The sequence below is a fragment of the Mauremys mutica genome, chromosome 10 (genome assembly GCF_020497125.1).
Source record: "Mauremys mutica isolate MM-2020 ecotype Southern chromosome 10, ASM2049712v1, whole genome shotgun sequence".
Taxonomy (NCBI): Eukaryota; Metazoa; Chordata; order Testudines; family Geoemydidae; genus Mauremys; species Mauremys mutica.
The window spans coordinates 1,933,024-1,954,874 of record NC_059081.1 but is presented as its reverse complement, the minus strand read 5'-3'; the positions used below and the strand labels follow the sequence as shown (position 1 = coordinate 1,954,874).

The 21,851-nt window shown below is 57.7% G+C and overlaps 1 protein-coding gene across 6 annotated transcripts in view; it reads right to left on the bottom strand.

Annotated features, from left to right (window-relative positions):
* The window catches only part of NHEJ1 (non-homologous end joining factor 1), a 146,320-nt gene that overhangs the window by 20,160 nt on the left and 104,309 nt on the right, over positions 1-21,851 (bottom strand). The gene's annotated exons all lie outside the window — the stretch shown is intronic.

Genomic DNA, 21,851 nt, shown 5'->3' with positions numbered 1-21,851 from the left:
GCCTGGCGCCAGCAGCATTGGACCTATTGCCTGGTCTGCCCCCTAGTGGGGCCTGTCTAGGGAACAACGGGAAATGCATGTCCCCCTCACGGCACAGCTAAGCCTCACAGATGCCCTCGTAGGTCTATCGGCGCCCCTGGCGGCCCGGCCCGGCCCGCTATCGGCGCCCCGGCCCGGCCCTCGGCCCGGCCCGGCCCTCGGCCCCCCGGCCCTCGGAGCCCCGGCCCGCCATCGGCGCCCTGGCCCGGGCCCGGCCCGCCATCGGCGCCCCGGCCCGGCCCGGCCAGCTATCGGCGTCCCTGGCGGCCCGGCCGGCTATCGGCGGCTCGGCTGGCTATCGGCGCCCCAGGGGAAGGAAAAGCAGAGAGAACAATGGGAACAAGACTAACATTTGTGCAAGTCACCAATGGCTCCCAAAACACGTTACACAGATCACTGTGGACATGCAGCCACCTCTGGGGTGGAGGATGGCAGCCAGCAGGGGTGGAAGAGAGAAGGAACATTGGCCAAGGGCTGCGATCACTAACGTCCCTGTGGAACAAAAACAGAGGGGCGGCTAAGGGCCCACGCGGAGCAAACTGCGCCGAACTCAACAGAGCCGCCTGGGGAGGAGACCAGCTGTCGCCCTGATGCTCAGGCACTGCACCGTCACCTCCATCAGGGAGCCCAGGACCCCAGCTGAACAACGCTGCCCCTTCCACCAGGACGAAGCTGCTGGCTCAGCTGTGAGAGGCAGGATGGGGAGTGAAGGAGGAAGAGCAGCTTTAGGGGCAAAAGGTGAAAGTGTCACGGCACCTAGGTGCACGGCCCAGCGGGCAGGACAAACAAATGCCATGGCAAGGGCAGCGGGGCGGCGCGGCCCGGCCCGGCCCTCTCCCAGCACTGCTCAGGCACTGGTGTTTTCCTTTCCCCCTTTCCAGAGAGTAAATGTCAGGCGCATAAAGGGCAGCACTGTGAGCGGAAGGCAGGGCCCGTGTCGCTGGGTAAGTGCCGCCTCACACATAATCAAGGCAGTCTTTCCACGCAAGGCACCCGCTTAACAACCAAGGGTCTATGCTGGCAGCAAGACCACAGCAGCCCTGCAATTCAATAACCTTTTCTTCCCACCGCTTCGCTTACAGGCTTTTCTTACAGACACTGAGCGAGGGTGCCGTGGGGGAGGGGGACTTGGGGCCAAACCCTGATGCTTCCAGCCAGTGCAGCACGTCTCATGACGGGGATTGCTGCTGGCTCTGTCCCTTTCCCATTCGTTAACTGCTTGGCTTGTTAGGGTGGGCTACGCAGCAGGGCTGGACGGCTCAGGCTGGTTTGTTATGGTGGGTTACACAGCAGGGCTGGACGGCTCAGGCTGGTTTGTTATGGTAGGGTTGCTCAGCAGGGCTGGACGGCTCAGACTGGTTTGTTATCATAGGGTTGCTCAGCAGGGCTGGACGGCTCAGACTGGTTTGTTATCGTAGGGTTACGCAGCAGGGCTGGACGGCTCAGGCTGGTTTGTTATGGTAGGGTTGCTCAGCAGGGCTGGACGGCTCAGGCTGGTTTGTTATGGTGGGTTACGCAGCAGGGCTGGACGGCTCAGGCTGGTTTTTTATGGTGGGTTACGCAGCAGGGCTGGACGGCTCAGGCTGGTTTTTTATGGTGGGTTACGCAGCAGGGCTGGACGGCTCAGGCTGGTTTGTTATGGTAGGGTTGCTCAGCAGGGCTGGACGGCTCAGGCTGGTTTGTTATGGTAGGGTTACTCAGCAGGGCTGGACGGCTCAGGCTGGTTTGTTATGGTAGGGTTGCTCAGCAGGGCTGGACGGCTCAGGCTGGTTTGTTATGGTAGGGTTACTCAGCAGGGCTGGACGGCTCAGGCTGGTTTGTTATGGTAGGGTTGCTCAGCAGGGCTGGACGGCTCAGGCTGGTTTGTTATGGTAGGGTTACTCAGCAGGGCTGGACGGCTCAGGCTGGTTTGTTATGGTAGGGTTGCTCAGCAGGGCTGGACGGCTCAGGCTGGTTTGTTATGGTAGGGTTACTCAGCAGGGCTGGACGGCTCAGGCTGGTTTGTTATGGTAGGGTTGCTCAGCAGGGCAGGACGGCTCAGGCTGGTTTGTTATGGTAGGGTTACGCAGCAGGGCTGGACGGCTCAGGCTGGTTTGTTATGGTAGGGTTGCTCAGCAGGGCTGGACGGCTCAGGCTGGTTTGTTATGGTAGGGTTACTCAGCAGGGCTGGACGGCTCAGGCTGGTTTGTTATGGTAGGGTTGCTCAGCAGGGCAGGACGGCTCAGGCTGGTTTGTTATGGTAGGGTTGCTCAGCAGGGCTGGACGGCTCAGGCTGGTTTGTTATGGTAGGGTTGCTCAGCAGGGCTGGACGGCTCAGGCTGGTTTGTTATGGTAGGGTTGCTCAGCAGGGCTGGACGGCTCAGGCTGGTTTGTTATGGTAGGGTTACGCAGCAGGGCTGGACGGCTCAGGCTGGTTTGTTATGGTAGGGTTGCTCAGCAGGGCTGGACGGCTCAGGCTGGTTTGTTATGGTAGGGTTACGCAGCAGGGCTGGACGGCTCAGGCTGGTTTGTTATGGTAGGGTTACGCAGCAGGGCTGGACGGCTCAGGCTGGTTTGTTATGGTAGGGTTGCTCAGCAGGGCAGGACGGCTCAGGCTGGTTTGTTTTCATAGGGTTGCTGGTGACCCCTGGGCCACTGGCAGGGTCTGTAAAAGGCTCTCTCAACGCGGGGTGTGGTACGCACTGCACGTGGATCCGAGGTAGCAGCAACGAAGTGGGTGACATCTTGGCCCCTGGCTTTGCCCTTTACCATGGCAGAGCCAATCAGGGGTCTGAATGCCCAGAGCCCTGGGGACCCCCGACACAGCAGGGCTCAGGCTGGGAGGGCGGGGCGGACGGGCACAGGAGAGATAGGGAGAGGTACGTGTGTCTGGGAAGCTGCGGGCGAGTGGCAGTGGAAAGAGCCCGTGGCGGGAGCAAGCGCTGTGGACTGGTGGCTGCAAAGCGCCCGGAGTCGGGTGGGGGCCAACAGGGGCCAGACACTGCAGGCACGGACATGGGAGAGGAGCCACCCTAGGACTGATAGGAGACAGGCACAGGATGGGGGAACCATGTGCCACTCCAGCCGCTCCTCGGTGCATGCCAAGCTGCATGGATTGACTGATTCATTTCCAAAGCTGTCACTGGCCCCACAGCGATCCCTCTGTTCCCCCTGCCCCCTGCCTGCAGTGAGGGGTGCCCACAGGCTGCCCTGGATCCCGTCCCATTCAGGGCAGTCTCACCCCAACAGGTGACAGCCCCCCCACGCCCATCACCCCGCCTGCACTCGCTCCCCAAGGGGCAGGGTGACCCTTCCAAAGCCAGAACTTCAGTCCTCCCCTCGCTCACCCAGGGCAGGTCCGTCTGTCCTGGCTCTGCTCAGGGCCTGGGTGGGAACAGCAGAGCACACAGCCCGTGACTGCAGCAGCCAGCGCGGGTGGATGGGAAAGCGGGGACAGGCTCATGCCAACGGGGAGCACGTTGGGTTTGTGCTGCTCCAGCCCAGGGTGCCCAGGTGCTAGCAGCAGCTCCAAGTTCGCAGACAATGCTCATGAAATGGCTCCCCGGTGAAACCGGTTCCTGAGGGCCTGGCGTCTGGCCTGGCAGAGATGAGAACAGCCAGAGACCGCGGGGATGGGCCAACGAACAGTAGCAGCCAGAACCCCAGCGTGGCCCAGGACACCTTGCACAAGGGATTCGCTGAGCAAAGAAAGGCGCAGAATGAGAGGAGCTTGCGACTGAGCCAGGCGAGATTAGGGGAGCCGGGAGCAGCACGGGGAGCCGCGAGCAGCACGGGGAGCCGCGAGCAGCACGGGGAGCCGGGAGCAGCAAGGGGAGCCGGGAGCAGCACGGGGAGCCGCGAGCAGCACGGGGAGCCGCGAGCAGCACGGGGAGCCGCGAGCAGCACGGGGAGCCGGGAGCAGCACGGGGAGCCGGGAGCAGCACGGGGAGCCGGGAGCAGCACGGGGAGCCGCGAGCAGCACGGGGAGCCGGGAGCAGCACTGGCTCCCTGCCTGGATACTCTACCAAACTTGTCATGCCCACTCTTGGGAGCCTGGCACGGTCAGGAGGGAGAGCTGCATGGGGGCACCTCCGGCCCGCGCCCCACCCTGACCCAAAACTGCAGCAGGAAGTGGCTTGCGCGCAAGGTAGGGATGAGAGAAGCAGTGCTAATCCCACAGCTGACTCAGGTGTCTCTGGCGCCACCGCATGCCAGCGGAGACGGGCAGGGAGGGCTGAGCTTCATACATCCCAACAGCCCTGCAGCCACCAACAGGCAAATCAACGGAGACTCTCCTGGTACTCCTCCCCCTTCCCTTCTACGGGACACGGTCCCCGCTCCCAGAGCCCACCTATACCCTCAGGCCACTGGGGGACTAGGACACAGTGCCTCCCTGCTGCTAGGCGGGCACCCCCAGTGCCAGCCCGTACCCAGGCGCCTCCCTGGTGCTAGGCGGGCACCCCCAGTGCCAGCCCGTACCCAGGCGCCTCCCTGGTGCTAGGCGGGCACCCCCAGTGCCAGCCCGTACCCAGGCGCCTCCCTGGTGCTAGGCGGGTACCCCTGGCGCCAGCCCGTACCCAGGCGCCTCCCTGGTGCTAGGCGGGTACCCCCGGCGCCAGCCCGTACCCAGGCGCCTCCCTGGTGCTAGGCGGGCACCCCCGGCGCCAGCCCGTACCCAGGCGCCGCCCTCCGCGCACAGCCCCCCCGGCGCCAGCCCGTACCCAGGCGCCGCCCTCCGCGCACAGCCCCCCGGCGCCAGCCCGTACCCAGGCGCCGCCCTCCGCGCACAGCCCCCCGGCGCCAGCCCGTACCCAGGCGCCGCCCTCCGCGCGCAGCCCCCCCGGCGCCAGCCCGTACCCAGGCGCCGCCCTCTGCATTCCCAGATGCCCCCACTCAGGGCAGGCACCCCAGTAGCCAGGTGTTGCCTGCAGGTGCTGGAGCCCAGCCTGGAAGCCGGGTGGAGTTTTGGTGCAGCGCACACACAGGTAGGAGGCCAGGCTGCCCCATGAGCAAGCAACTGCACAGCCCCTCCATTCATGGCCAAAATGAAGCCCTGGGGTGCGTTCCTCACGCTGGAACAGCCCCGCCCTGCCCCGGCCATGGTTATTCAGCACTCCTCCCATGCAGGGAGTCCTCCCCCCGCCAAAACCCCCCAGCAGTGGCAGTTCCCTGTGAGTGGCCGCAGGGAAGGCCCTGGCAGCCCAGGCACTCCGCACTCACTCACACAAACCAGCCCTGCTTCCAGGGGCCAGGGAAAACACCAGGGAGCCAGACCACCTCCAGGAGGGGCTCTAACCCTCAGCCCAGCCCCGCCTGCCACCCCAGAGGAGTCTGCCTATGGGATCCCTGCCTGTTAGCGGTGCCAGGCTCACAAGAGCTCTGGGCTCCTTGCCGAGGTACTGGAGAAGGGGCTGTGCCAGGAGGAGTCTCCGGTCAGTCAGTCTGTGGCATCCGGCTCCCGTTCCCCTAGTACCTGAGTCTCACTGTCTTTAATGGATTTCCCCTCACACTTAACAGGAGGCAGCACCAGATCTCCGGACATCTCTGGAATTGCCAGCCGCAGGGTGCAGCCAGTGAAACACTGCAGCAATCTGAGCAGGGCCGGCTCCAGCTTTTTTGCTGCCCCAAGCGGCAAAACGGGGGGAAAAAAAAAAAAAAGCCAATTGGTGGCACTTCGGCGGCAGCTCAAATGTGCCGCTTCATTCTTCCGCGGCAATTCGGCGGCGGGTCCTTTGCTCCCAGGGACTGAGGGACCCGCCGCTGAATTCCCGAACACGCTGCCCCTTTCCATTGGCCACCCCAAGCACCTGCTTTCTTCGCTGGTGCCTGGAGCCGGCCCTGAATCTGAGCTATACAGAGCTGAGTCCTGAGAGTCCGTGACACTATGCACCAAGTCGGCTGGTCAGCTCCCCAGCCTGAGCACTGCAGGGGCGGCGAGGGCCCAGCCGGGACAGAGCTGGCTTATCGTTAGGCTGGGGAATGCGCATGATTTAGGGCTGGCCGGTGGCTGTTGATGGAAGGCCGAGCTGTGCAGGGCAAGGGATTCTCTTTCGCAGGGGATTACACATGGGACAGCTGGGAACACACAGACACAGACTGGGAACCCCGTGCGGCTGTGTGCACAGCCGCCAGGGGCTCTGAAACCGAAACTGCCAGTGAGAGCTGCACACTCCATTTCCCACGCTTACAGATCCCAGGCTGCAGGGTAGGGCAGAAAGGGGCTGCTCTGATCCCTCGCCCTGCTGCCCTCCCCTCCTCTGCCCATGGTCCCTGCCAGCCCTGCACTACCATCTCCTGCCCATGTCTCTGCACCTGCAAGAGCCCCTTCCCCACAGGGTTGCTCCAACTCCCTTCCCACCAAGCCCCTTCTCACATCACCACCACCTCTCCCTTGTCCAGGATCCCCAGGCACGTGCAGATTGGTAGTGCCTTGGTCCTGCTCAGCCTGGTGAGCCCTGTAGGGACCTTGGGAGTGCTGGCGTGTGCCCACCAGGGACACAGGGTGCCCAGCATTACACACTGAAAGGGTGGATTTGATTAAATCACTAGTCAGGAAGACTCAATTTACTCATGGATTTCTACATAAAGGTGCATTCTTGTTGGTTATTATAACCTTAATACATATTCTTCACAGCTCAGAGATAGATGAGACCCAGCCTGCTGCCATTCTAGGTTTTCCCTTCTAGCAAGAGAATGGTGTGGTGGGTCTCAAATCAGTGAAGGCTACACTCAGACCCCAAGACTTCTGGAATGTGCTGCACAAACAGTTTCACTTTTGTTTCTCCTGCCTGTCCCTCCCTTCTCACATTTATCTCCAGACTTCTCCTCGTCCACATCTCTTCCACCCGCAACAACCTTCTAGTCACTGAACCTTTTGAAACTCTGTACTTTTAGAGAGGTAAGGGAGTGACTCTGTGAATACAAATTTGCAGAGGGACAATAGGGTTGAGGTCTGTTATTTCTCACCTCTATATATTAGTTTATTTATTTAAAACATTTTTGCTGTTAACAAGCTTGTTATCTCTGGAGACACAAATCCACAGTTTGAGAACTGCAAAACTAAGCATCTCTGACGGTATCTTCTAGACTGAGCACTGGCTCCCACTGGGTAGATAGAAAGATTAACCTAAATAATCTATACAGAAGCCCCTGGAACCCCATAAGATTGGGTCCCTAATCCATGAACTATTGGAACTCATTTACAAAACTTTTCTTAAACATGACATGAATATATAGTCTCATACTATAAAATCAGAATTTATAATCCTATTCCATGATGAGAGATCTGAGCAATAATATATCTTAATTGTTTATCAAAAAAATCCAATTTAAATAAAAAACCCCATGGATTTTTATCCACCCTGCACAGGGCACTGTGTGGGCAAGGAGGCTCTGGGACAGAGAAGACAGACAGCCTGGGCCCTAGCCCGCAGGCCCCGGAGTTACATTGTCCCAAAGGCCATTCTCAGATACACGTCGAGAGGGGCTGGGAGACCCTCCTCCCCGGCCAATGCCAGCCCTGGGGCCCACAGCCACACACGACGAGCTGGGGGCTGCCCCGGCACTAACCACCCAAGACAGGGGGTCGGGGCATTCAGGCTGCGACCCCTGCCAGCCCAGAGCAGCATGCTGTGCCCCCCCTTAGGGCTAGAAACACCCCCTGGGCAGCAGTAGGTGACCAGCTGCGCCCTGTGCAAGGCTCTGCAGCATGAGCCAGGCTGCCCCCGGGCGGGTTACATTACACTCTCCTACAGCCGGGCTCCTGCCGCCCAGAGGCCATCACGCCATGCAGTAACACTGCCGTGGGGCCGCCAGGCAGCTTGTGCTGGGGGCCTGGTGTCCCCCAGTGCGGCACACACTGGGGATGGGCCCCGGGGGCAGGCACGTGACACCTTTGCTACACAAAACCAAGCAGGCTGGTAGTTCAGTGATGCTCCAAGATGTGCACATGCAGGGACGGTGGCGGATGCTTCCTAAGCAGCTGCCTGTGTTCCTGCTGCAGGGACTCAGGGCCAGCCGGGGCTCCCACAGGGCCCCAGAGACAGGCGCCTGAAGGCAGACAGCTGCTGCCCCATGGGGGCCCAGCCCAGCAAAGGATTCAGCAGCTCCCATCACTTTGCTCTCGCCAGGGTGGGAGGCTGGCCTGTTGCTGCCCTTTCGATTCCACAGGGGGAGGGGGGCCGGGGGCTCCGAAGTGCCCTTTTAAACCCGAGGGGTTAAACCCAAACCCTGAGCAAGGTGAGACTGGCTGGGGGCAGGCAGCCCCTCCTTACCAGCACTACCTGGGCACAGCAGGGCCTGGCATTCCTGGACCAGCCATTGCGCTCCCTGGGGCCCAGTCTCTCATCAGCACAGAGGGGACCAGGGCGCTGAGGAGCTGGGAGGAATCCGTTACGATCTGTACAGGGTATGGAGAAGTGGCACAAAGGCCAAGGGCTGGAGCTCCCCTCTTCCTCTAGGGCTCGCGCTGCTGCTGGGCCAGGCGGCCCCTGTCTAGGGGATAAAGAGAGAACTCGGGCTCCAGGGTTGCCAATCACACACCTTTCCCCAGAGCTAAAAATTCACTTTTAAAACAAAACAAAATAAAAAACCAAAGCAAACCAGAAGGGTGAAAAATTGCTGGACGTTTCTCTCCTCCACAGTGCCTGAGGCTGGGAGGTGGGGGGCAGCCGAGTGCCCCCAGAGTTTATCAAGCAAACACTTTCACACCCTCAGCAACTCTGCACGCTGCAGCTGGAATGCCAAATAGATATTTAAGCCCTGCTCATCAAAGGAGTCTGTTCGGAGTCGGTCTGGAACAACAGGCATGTGGGTTTGGCCTCACAGCACAAACCAGAGACGCTGAGAACATTTCATTCACACTCACACACACACACACACACAATATTGGCAGCCTGCAAGGTCATGTGTCTGTAAGGTCGCGGGCTGGGCACGAGATGCCTGCCCCTGCGCAGGGAGCGGAGCCCACTCACAGCACTCATTCTTATCACCTAATGTCGCACACGGGGCGGGGATGTTTAGGCTGGATGGGGGCCAGCAGCAATTCTGCATTCCAGCGCACTATAAAGTTAGTCAAAACTAAATGGTCCCAGCCAACAAAGCCAACAGGGCCAGGGTCCGGGGAACCGACCAGGAAGTGACACTTCAGGGGAAACCGCCAGGAGCTGGGCAGGGGTGGGGGGGATGAGGGCAGGGCAGGGCAGGGCTGCCAGGGAAGGGAGGGGTGCAGTTATAACAGCCAGGAGGCTGCGACAGGGGAGTTACAACATGCCTGGGCCAGTCAGCGTGCCCTGCAGAGGAGCCTCAGCGTGGCAGAGGGGAGCACGAAGGGTCACCCAGGCACACACCCTGGGGCGCAGCTAGTGCCACGTTAGACCAGACCAGAGTCCACTGCTCCCCCCACCCAAGGGCTCAGCATGGAAAGGCTGGGCTGGGCTCTCCCCTGCCCTCATCTCCAGGCACACGCAAAGCTGCTAGTGCAGAGATGAAGTGGGCTGCAGAGCCCCAAAGTGCCAGTGACCCATAGCTCTGCCTCCCCAGTGCTACAATCTCCCTGTCCCAGCGCCAATGCGGCCTGGCGCCCAGCAAAACTACCGGGCTCTAGGCTGGCCAAGAGAAGGAGGCTACGCTGCCCCCACGCAGCAGGAGGCGCTCACAGGAGCACGCGGAAGCAGGCCTGTACTATCAAGGGAGGTTTGCCTTCCACCCCCACACAGCTCACAGCCTCAGGCCCTTTGGGCCCCATCGTGCCCTGGGTCCCCGGGGAGCCACAGTGGCCTTTCCCCTCCTGCACACGGCAAGGGGGTCATGCCCATTCCTCTGACGGTCACCACTGTGTGCTGCCCCAGGAGCAGGGCTGAGCTCTCCCGGACTGACCTGGGAGGCTGCAGCTCAGCTGGGATGTTCTCTCCCCAGTCCCTGGGGGTGGTAGCGGCTGTGTCCATGGGGAACCCTGCCCCTGCAGCTCTCCCAGAGCCCAGGTGGGGCTGACCCCAGCACACGGCGCAGGGGAAACAGCTGGCTCCTGTCTCAGGGGACAAGTCCTCTTGGATTGGGTTTTCCTTTTGTTCTTGTTATTCCTCCTATTCGAGGATCAGGCCTCTGATTCCCTGGCCCACAAGGGGTATTAGTGATTGGGCCTAAATCTTGGGCCTAATCCCAGCTGACAAGCCCCAGAAGGTGGAGATGAAGAGGCAGAGGATGAGAGAGCTGGGAGCCAGCATGCGCCAGAGAGATCGCTGCCCCAAGCAAACACAGCCCCCTGCGGCTGTGAAATCGCACATTACGCGCCTGTCACCCGTGGCAGCACCAGCCTCTCAAGCTGTAGGGAGCTGAATACTTCGCGCCTCCGGTTACGGCCCGGGTAATCCCCACGTTGGAAGGAAGCGCCAGCCTGGCACCGACTCGGGCTGACCCTGGGCAGGGATGCCCTGGCCCCTGGGTTCATCCCCAGGTGAGGGCAGGGAGCGCCAGGATGCACAGGAGACAGGTTGAATTACAGGGCACCTGCCAACAATAAAACACTCTGGCAAAGGACTCTCGACCCCTTCAGCAGGGGGAGGTGGGAGGGGACAGGAGAGCAGTCCCAGGAGCTGCCAGGGCAGTTGGTGGGAGCCCATGCAGGGGTGGTAGATGGTGTCTCCCTCTCAGCAGGTAAGGGACTAAGGAGGATGGGAGAAAAAAGAAGGTAGCTCAGGGGCAAAACCATAGCACAGTCCACTGAGAATGCTGGAGTGCTCTGGCCCCACAGGGGTTGGTGACGCACGGGGACACCCTGGGTGCTCTCTCCCCACAGGGGACGGTAACAGGCACCCTCGCCCCCAAGTTGTGTGGCTGCTGCGTGATGAGCCGCCAGTATCTCTGCTGACAGGCCAGTCCTCGCTTACAGACAGTCCCCCAACCTGAAGCAAATACTCACCAGCAACCACACACCACACAACAGAAACCCTAACCCAGGAACCGATCCCTGCAACAAATCCCATTGTTGACTCTGTCCGCATATCTATTCAAGCGACAACATCATAGGACTAACCACATCAGCCACGCCATCAGGGGCTCGTTCACCTGCACATCTACCAATGGGATATGTGCCAGCAATGCCCCTCTGCCATGTACATTGGCCAAACCGGACAGTCTCTGCGCAAAAGAATAAATGGACACAAATCTGACATCAAGTATTGTAACATTCAAAAACCAGTAGGAGAAAACTTCAACCTCCCTGGACACTCAATAACAGACTTAAAAGTAGCCATTCTTCAACAAAAAAACTTCTAAAACAGACTTCAGCGTGAAACTGCAGAACTGGAATTATTTTGCAAACTGGACACCATCAAATTAGGTCTGAATAAAGACTGGGCGTGGCTGGGTCATTACAAAAACTAATTTCCCCTCTGCTGATACTCACCCCTTCTTGTCAACTGTTGGGAATGGGCCACGTCCACCCTGATTCAAATGGCCTCGTTAGCACTGACCCCCCACTCAGTACGGCAACCCCCATCTTTTCACGGGCTGTGTATTTATACCTCCCTACTATATTTTCCATTCCATGAATCTGATGAAGTGGGTTCTAGCTAGGGTGACCAGATAGCAAGTGTAAAAAATCGGGACAGGGGGTTGGGGGTAATAGGAGCCTATATAAGAAAAAGCCCCCAAAATCGGGACTGTCCCTATAAAATTGGGACATCTGGTCACCCTAGTTCTAGCCCACGAAAGCTTCTGCCCAAATAACTGTGTTAGTCTCTAAGGTGCCACAAGGACTCCTCGCTGTTTCTGCTGACCTAGTGCTAATCCAAGGGTGGGCAAGGAAGGAGAACGCTGAGGGGCAGGCCAGTGTGAGGGGTGAGGTGTGGAGGGGAGGTGGCCTGGCTTGCCTCATCCATCATCATCCCCGAGTCACAACAGACAGAAGCAGGCAGTTGCCGTGAGGTGGTAAGTGAGACAACCAGCTCCACAGCGGTGGAGGCCCCCTAGGTCCGGATGGAAGGGGAGCACCCACTTCACCCAGTGCCACCTTGGAGCTGTGACTCTGAGCAACGTGGATTCCCACGGCATCCCTGCAGGTAGATTGCCCCTCCCAGGCAAGGACTCCGCCTGGCAGTGAGCAGGAGTATCTGGCTCTAGCCTGCAGTATACGAGGGTCTACAATTGGGGGCAGGAGGCACGCAGCCTCGGCCTGCAAACAGCCGAAGGGGACTCCCTGAGCCCCAGGAGAAGGAAGGGCTAACAGCAGACACAGAGCTGACCCCATGTGCTGTCCTTGCTCTTCCTACAGAGCTCTGTCCCCAAGCGGATGAGCTCTCGTCCCCCAACGCCCCTACTCTACTTGTGCTACACTGATGACATCTTCAACATCTGGACACATGGAAAAGAAGCCCTTGAGGAATTCCACCATGATTTCAACAGTTTCCATCCCACCATCAACCTCAGCCTGGACCAGTCCACACAAGAGACCCACTTCCTGGACACTACTGTGCTAATAAGCAATGGTCACATAAACACCACCCTATACCGGAAACTTACTGACCGCTATACTTACCTACATGCCTCCAGTTTCCATCCAGGACACACCACATGATCCATTGTCTACACCCAAGCTCTAAGATACAACCGTATTTGCTCCAATCCCTCGGACAGAGATAAACACCTACAAAATCTCTATCAAGCGTTTTTAAAACTACAATACCCACCTGCTGAAGTGAAGAAACAGATTGACAGAGCCAGAATAATACCTAGAAGTCCCCTACTCCAGGACAGACCCAACAAAGAAAGTAACAGAACGCCACTAGCCATCACCTTCAGCCCCTAATTAAAACCTCTCCAGCACATCATCAAGGATCTACAACCTATCCTGAAGGACGATCCCTCACTCTCACAGATCTTGGGAGACAGGCCAGTCCTCGCTTACAGACAGCCCCCCAACCAGCAACCACACACCACACAACAAACACACTAACCCAGGAACTTATCCTTGCAACAAAGCCCGTTGCCAACTCTGTCCACATATCTATTCAAGGGACACCATCATAGGACCTGATCACATCAGCCACACCATCGGGGGCTCGTTCACCTGCACATCTACCAATGTGATATATGCCATCATGTGCCAGCAATGCCCCTCTGCCATGTACATTGGCCAAACTGGACAGTCCCTACATAAAAGAATAAATGGACACAAATCAGACGTCAAGAATTATAACATTCAAAAACCAGTCGGAGAACACTTCAACCTCCCTGGTCACTCAATTACAGACCTAAAAGTCGCAATAGTCCAGCAAAAAAACTTAAAAAACAGACTCCATCAAGAAACTGCAGAATTGGAATTATTTTGCAAACTGGACACCATTAAATTAGGCTTGAATAAAGACTGGGAGTGGATGGGTCATTACACAAAGTAAAAACTATTTCCCCATGCTAATTTTTCCCCTACTGTTACTCACACCTTCTTATCAACTGTTGGAAATGGGCCATCCTGATTATCACTACAAAAAGTTTTTTTTCTCCTTCTGATAATAGCCCACCTTAATTGATTAGTCTCATTAGAGTTAGCATGGCAACACCCATTTTTTCATGTCCTCTGTGTATATGTACCTCCCTACTGTATTTTCCACTGCATGCATCCGATGAAGTGGGTTTTAGCCCACAAAAGCTTATGCCCAAATAAATTTGTTAGTCTCTAAGGTGCCACAAGTACTCCTGTTCTTTTTACCCAAAGGATAGTGCTCCCCATAGCATGCCCTCCCTACACAGGGGCATGCCCCCCCCACCTACTAGTGCACACCATAAGTACACTCAGGGGCGGCCCCAAGCACAGTGGCACGCCGCGGGGGGCGCTCTGCCAGTCGCCAGGAGGGAGGCAGGCAGGGTGCCTTCAGCGGCATGCCTGCGGAGGGTCCGCTGGTCCCGCGGCTTCGGTGGACCTCCGGGACCGGTGGACCCTCCGCAGGCACCCCTGCGGGAGGTCCACCGGAGCCGCGGGACCGGCGAGCAGCAGAGCGTCCCCCCGCGGCATGACGCCATGCTTGGGGCAGCAAAATGTCTAGAGCCGCCCCTGCTGCGGATGCTCCACCGAAGCCACGGGACCAGCGGACCCTCCGCAGGGACGCCTGCGAGAGGTCCACCGGAGCTGCCTGCCGCCCTCCCAGTGACCAGCAGAGCGCCCCCCTGCGGCATGCCACCCCAAGCACGCGCTTGGCATGCTGGGGCCTGGAGCCGCCCCTGAGTACACTCCCCCCACACTAGTGCACTCCTATACACATGCTCCCCCTAGAAGTGGATGCCAGAAACATAGGCTGCCCATCCCTGTCCTGCACAGGCCACTCCCTGCCCCAGCAGCCACAAGAACGACCCTCCAGCTCTCATCAGCTCATGGACCCAGCCCACGTTCCAGAGGATCCTCACCATAAACCTCACCCCACTCATGGGCCAAGAAAAGCGAGAGCTGGTGGATACTACGAGCACACACTGGCCTCCCCGCTCACCGCCATTCTCTGACGCTCTGACTCAGGTGAAGCAGGTGAGAAGGAAGCTGGATGAGCATCAGTGCACATTCAGATGCAGATGCACTGGTCTCCCAGCACCTGCACCACAGCCGGGGGGAGGCTAAGAGATCCTCTGCTTTTTCCCCATAGCAGAGGCGAAACGCCAGCCTGCTGGACTTCTCCAAACGACCAACGGCTTTGGCAGATTGGACTGACCCATGCTATAGTTCCCCCACACAATACAAGGAGCCGGTAACAGAGAGGGTCACTTGTCTCTGGAACATCACTCTGGCATAGGCTGAAGTGGAGAGATCACATGGCCCCACGCATAGGCACCAACTTGGTGAGTTCTCTGGGGCTGGAGAACCCATGGCGAATGGGGGCCCCATGAGCCTGGGGAGGACCAGGTTAAAGTCTGATGCGGGGACAGGCTGCCTGATCTGGGACGTTCCAGATCCTTGAGGAAGTGACCAACTATAGGGTTGGCAAAGAGGGATCAACAGGACGCTCCTGGGTGGAAGGCCAAGATAGCAGCAAGGTGTACCCTTATGGAGGACACTGCCAGGCCTTGCTGTTTCAGGTGCAGAAGGTATTCTAAAATGAGAGGTACAGGTGCCTGGAAACAGTGGTGTATGACGTTGGTCACACCAACAAGTAAATCTCTTCCACTTTGCCAGATATGTGGCTCTAGTGGAGGGCTTCCTGCTGCCGAGGAGGATTTGTTCTGAGCACAGAAGCTCCATGGGGTTCAGCCAGGAAGCTTCCAAGCTGTGATATGACGGGACTGCAGGTCGGAGTGATGAAGGCGACCGTGGTCCTGAGTGATTAGGTTCTGAGTGATTAGGTGACCATGGTCCACCGACAGTTCCAGTAGTGTAGTGTACCACTGTTGTCGAGGCCACACTGGTGCTACCAGAATTATCTCTGCCCCATCCCTGCAGACCTTGAGTAGGACCTTGTGCACAAGAGGGAACGGGGGAAAGGCATAGAGCAGGCAGCCTCCCCAGAGTAGCAGGAATGCGTCCATGATTGATCCTAGGCTGTGTCTCTGGAAGGACCAGAACACATTGGGCACTTCCTGTTGCTCTGGGTGGCAAACAGGTCGACCTGGGGAAACCCCCACCTTTGGAAGACAAGGTGTATGACATGCAGCTGGATGGACCACTCATGCGTGTGGAAGGACCTGCTGAAGTAGTCCACCAGTGTGTTCTGAACTCCTGGTAGATGGGATGCTTCCAGATGAATGGAGAACTCCCAGAGCCAGAGGGCCTCCTGGCACAGGGGAGAGGACCGGGCTCCACCCTGCTTGTTGATGTAAAACATGGCAGTGGTGTTGTCCGTCAGAACTGCTATGCACTGGCCTTATAGTCGGGTCTGAAAGGTCTGGCATGCTAGTCGCACTGCCTTCAGCTCCTTGGTGTTGATACAGAGGGCGAGCTCGTCCTCCGACCACAGGCCCTGCGTTTGGAGGTCTCCCAAATGCACACCCCATCCCAGAGCTGAGGCATCCATTACTAGGGACAAGGAGGGCTGAGGGCTGCTGAAGGAGACTCCTTTGCACACTGTCCAAGGGTCAAGCCACCATTGAAGGGACTTGAGCACCTACCCCGGCACCGTGACCACTGAATTCAGGCTGTCGTATCCCGGGCGATAGGCCAAAGCGAGCCATGCCTGTAGAGGCCTGAGCCTCAGTCTGGCATGCCGGGTCACATAAGTGCAAGTGGTCATGCGGCTGAGGAGACTCAGGCACCCCCTTGCTGTAGTGGTCAGGTATTGCAGGAGGCCCTGAATGATGTCCGTGATGGCTCGGAAGCAGGGCTCTAGCAAAAGTGCTCTTGCCTGAACTGAGTCTAACACCGCCCCGATTAATTTATTCTTTGGGTCGGTTCCACGGTTGACCTCCTCAAATTGAGGAGGAGACCCAGTCACTCGAATGTGTCTAACTAATCAGATTAGAGGCTCCACCTGCCCCCTGCTGCGGCCCCTGAGCAGCCAGTCATCGAAGTAGGGGTATACCTACACATGCCTCTCATGGAGGAAAGCGGCCACGACCAACGTGCACTTGGTGAACACTCGGGGCTGTTGAGAGGCCGAATGGTAGGACTGTGAATTGATAATGCTTGTGGTTGACCACAAAGCGTAGGAAGTGCCTGTGTGGGAATCGCTATATGGAAGTACGTGTCTTTCATGTCAAGGGCAGAATACCAGTCTCCCGGATCCAGGGAGGGGATAATGGTGCCCAGGGAGACCATGCAGAACTTCAACTTTACCATGAACTTGTTGAGTCTATGCAGATCTAGAATGGGTCTGAGACCCCCCTTGGCTTTGGGGATTAGGAAGTATCGAGAGTAGAATCCCTTGCTCCTGAGGAACCTCTTCCACGGCGAGGAGCGCCTGCATCTCCTGGATGAGGAGTTGCTCATGAGAAGGATCCCTGAAGAGGGACGGGGAAGGGGAGGAGGAGCAGAACTGGAGAGAATATCCCACTTCTACCGTACGGAGGTAGTCTGAAGCAGTCTGAAGTTATTTGGGACCAAACATGGTAGAAGTGGGACAGATGTTTAGAAAAAGATGGGGAAGGATCCAGAAGTGAGGCAGGTGCGCTGTCCTCAGGCGCACTTTCAAAAGGCCTGCCTTGAACCTGACGACGGTTTAGTCGGGCCCTGGCCCTGCCCCTGCCCGGAAGGGGGATTGGAAGGCTCTCGTCTGCCATTCCTGCCCCTTCTCCTATAAAAGTCCTGTGTAGGAGCACTGCTGCCGAGGTTTGAATGTTTATGTTGGGTTGCCAGGGTGTGCATATCCAAGGATTTCATGGTAGCCCTTGATTCCCACAAACAGGCCTGCCCCATCAAAAGGCCGGTCCTGGATGGTCTGTTGAACCTTGGCAGGAGTCCCAAGGCCTGCAGCCATGAGCTACATTTCATGGCGATACCAGAGGACAAGGTGTGCGCTGCCAAGTCCGCAGTGTCCAGCAAGGCCTGTAAAGAGGTCCGTGCTATCGCCATGCCCTCCTCCACTATCACTCCAAACTCCTCCCTGGACTCTGTTGGCACCAGCTCCTTAAACTTAAGCATCGAGTTCCAGGAGTTGACGCTGCACCTACTCAGAATTGCCTGCTGGTTGGCAATCCCAGATTGCAATCCCCCATAGAATATACTTTGCGTCCAAATAAATCCAGGCGCTTGGCATCCTTGGACTTAGGTGCTGGGGCTTGTTGTCCCAGCCTCTCCTTCTTGTTTACTGCAGGCACCACCACCAAGCAAGGCTGCGGGTGTGCGAAGAGGTATTTGTACCCCTTAAGTGGGACAAAATAGTTCCTCTCCACACCCTTCATGGTGGGAGGGATGGAGGCCGGGGTCTGCCAAATGGTCATAGCATTGGCCTGTATGATCTTGATGAGGGGTAGAGCCACCCTCGATGGACCTTCCAGGGCAAGGATGTCAACCATTGGGTACTCGGACTCCACCACCTCCTCGGCCTGCAAGGCCATATTTCGCAACACCCATGCGAAGGAGGTCCTGGTGGGTGTGGCTGTCTATGGGGAGAGGTCCCAAAACGGAGGTGCTGAAACCGCCTCGTCCGGGGAGGAAGACAAGGAGGCTAATGGGGGAACAGAGTCCTCCTGAGCCTCTTGGTCTCCAGGGGCCTCCGGTCCTGCCTCTCTGACAGGGCCAGCCACATCTAGATCAGGCTCAGGAATTGGGTTTGGTTCTAGGGGAGGGTGAGGAAACAGTACCTCCTCAGCACCCCTAGGGTGGGGCGACTGGCGGAAGCCTCTGGCACCCGCGGTTCACAGGTCGCCAACTGGGTATCTTTAGATTGGGTGCCCTGGGCCTGGTGGTACGCATAGGCCATGGCCCTGCCCCCACCTCAGGCCTTCCACGGCCTGACCTGTGCCAGCCCCGCTCCAAGTATCTAGATCCCGTCTCCAAGTCTGAAGATAGGGACCGAGGCCACGATGGCCAGGGCAGTGCTGAGTGGAGCTGGACTGGTGAGCAGTGCCGCTCTGGGGAATGGTGCCACGAGACTGGGGAGCGGTGCCGCGATCGGGGCCTGCTACACAACAGGGATCGAAGCAAGGATTGGCATCACGAGCGGAAGCGCTGGCACAACCTGGAGTGGTGCCACGAGTGTGACCAGTGCCACAAGTGCAACCGGCACCGCAACTCTGAGTGGCACCAGGACTCCATCAGCGGTGCTGAGGGACAGAGCATCACCGGTTTGCCTCGAGACAATGCCACGCGTTGTGGTACCAGAGGCTTGGCACGAAGGGTGGGGGACCTCGTGGCCTCAAAGGTGTCCAGGATGGATGGCAATTCCACCTCCTCCATGACCTGGCCTGGGGAGTCCAACGGCACCAGACTCAAGGGTCCCACTCCAAAGACTTCGGCACTGGGTGCTCCACTCTGGGACATGTCCCATTGGCCGGCTCCAAACGGGTGGGTCTCTGAGTCAGAGATCCACTCCTCCCCTGCTTCCAGTGCCGCTTCTGTGCCAGGTCGATCCTGCCTGTTTCAGAGCTGGGGAGCGGCAGTGCCACGGGTCTCTCCCAGAGCCTTTCTGAGGTGCCGCTTCTACCGCTGCCTCCGGGGCGCTGCGCACTGATGAGCTCAGTGCCGGGTCTTGCCACGCTGATGTAGGTTGCAGTCTGAGTGCTGCCTCCATAAAGAGCTGCTTGAGGTGAAAGTCTCGCTTCTTTTTCATTCTGGGGCAAAACCCTTTACAAATCCTGCACTTGACTGCTTGGCGTGCTTCCCCCAGATACAAACAAGCACTGTGGGGATCGCCTGTTGGCATGGGCTTGTTGCAGGAATTGCAGGGCTTGAACCCCTGGGACTTGGGCATGTAAGCCCCCCAAGGAGAACACGGTTGGGGTGAAGGGTAAAGCCCCCAGCCCAACAGCTAACTAACTACAATAACTAAGAACTACAAAGTACAAACAGTCAAAATGCTAGGGAAACATGGAGAGCTTGCGAAGCAAGATGCCACAGTTCCAATGCCCGTCACTGGCGGTAAGAAGGAACTGAGGTGGTGCCGGGTCGGCAGGGTCATATATTGATCTCCATGAAGACACCACTCCAGGGGGCTCCACAGCCGACCCGACGGGTGCTGCTGGGGGAAAAACTTTCCAACGACTGTGCATGCGGCGCACACACACCTAATTGGAATCGATCTGAGCAAGCACTCGAAGAAGAACGGGCAGTTTGACTCCAAGTTGGGTGCTTGGAGCTGCCCTCCCTAGTGGGAGTAGCAGTGCAGACACATTAGGCTTTGCAGACCACTGACCCAATGGAAAGAACTGAACGTGCCAACCAACTTATCTTGATGAATTGGTCTGAAATCAGTAAGACAAAATTCAGTAATGACAAGTACAGAGTACTACACTTAGGAAGGAAAAATCAAATGCACAGCTACAAATTGGGGGAAACTGGCTACGTAAATATGAGTCAACAGTGTGATGCTGTTGTGACAGAGGCTAATCACATTCTGGGGTGTATTAACGGGAGTGTTGTAGGTAAGACACAGGAGGTAACTGTCCCACTCTACTCAGCACTGGTGAGGTCTCACTGTGTCCAGTTCTGGGTGCTGCACTTTAAGGAAGAAGTGGACAAATTGGAGAAAGTCCAGAGGAAAACAACAAAAACGATCAGCGCTTTAGAAAACCCAGCGTCTGAAGAAAAGGAAAGAGAAGGCTGAGGGTGACCTGAAGTCAAAGGTTGTTATATAGGGAACAGGGATCAATTGTTCTCCTGCCCACCGATGGCAAGATAAGAAGGAACTGGCTCGGTCTGCAGCAAAGGAGACTTAGGTTAGATATTGGGCAACGCTTTCTAACTCCCAGGCTGGTTAAATACTGGTAGGTTGTGAGGGCCCTTCTAGCCCCACATTTCTGTGATGTTCTAAGACCCACCCCACCTGAGACATGCTGGGGGCTCAACCCAGCTCCTGCTGGGACAGGTGTCCACCCCACAAACACACCAGCCTTGCTGGCACTAACTCAGCATTGCCAACTGCAAACACTGAAAAATCCTGAGTCAGGGCCCTAAAGTTCAGGCATATTTAATTAATGCTACAGGCTGGGCTTCTGGCTCTTTGGCTTTGGGTCTGGGAGCAGTTCAGGGTCACTGGGGCTGCACTACACACCTCCCCTGCAGCCAGGAGGCTAGGAACATCCTCACTTTTCCCAATGAAAGTGGAGATTCTCCCCTAATCCTGTGACTCCGGGAGCCGGCGCTTTCACAAACACCCAAGCACTACAAGACTGGCAGTAAAGTCACCAGAGCTGGCAACACAGCTGACTGGTCAGTCTCAGCAGAGGACAGGACTGAGTGGGCCTTGGAGACAGGATCTTCCCTGCCTGGGGTCCCCTCCAGGGTACGCTCCCCTTGCGCTGCCCATGCTTGTTCCAGGGAATCAGCACCCACAACCCAGCTCCTTCCATCTGCACTGGACTCTCCTTGGACTGACATCATCACAGATTCATATATTACACCATTCGGCTCTCAGGAATCACTTCCAGGCCTAGGAGAGACAGGGTTCTCCCGGGGCTGGAGTGGCTGCACTGGGCGGCCTGCTGGGCACGTAGCGCAGGGAGTACCTGTTAGTCAGTTTGCTCCGGGCCATTCTCAGGCACCCATGGCCAGCCCTGGGTGAGCCCAGGGAGGAGTCTCTTGTCCTGGGACAGGCTGGGAACACACATGCTTTGCATGCTGGGTTTTCTCTTTGAAACTCTCCCCCACGCAAAGCAGATGTACAAATGGTTCATGTGGAAGGCGCATGTCGACCACTTGAAAGCTCATGGTATGAAATAGCTGGTAAACCATGGCCACTCCTCTGCCGCTCGGTGGGAGCGCTATTTATGGAGCTGTTGGTGCCACCCGGGGTTAGCTCAATAGCTGTGGCACAACCTTCTGCCAAGCTAGCTCCCCCCTGTACACCCCTCCCCACAACCAGCAGGGCAGCCTGGGAACGGCCCCAATGCCAGCGAAAGCACCGTCACACTCCCAGATGGAGCTGGCCAGACACCCCCGGGAGGGCTTCCCCCAATCAGGTCTCAATGGACAAACTAGCTAGAGGTACACGGTGGAGCTCTGCCTGCACACCTGGGGATGTCATGCCCCAGGCAACCCCCGGGACAGCACCATAGACCCCACCTCCCGAGACTCCTCTACAGCTCCCCAATCTGTCAGCTGCTGGACAAGGGGAGAAACAGAGCCCTGTGGGCCAGGAGGGGCGCCTTGATCATCAAAGAGGAAGCATCAGCCTAGTCCCTTGGGAGCTCAGGGCCTGGCCCAGGGAACAGTGGGCATGGCGGAGCCAGTGAGCAGCAAGGACAGAGCCCCCTAAAGGGCCCAC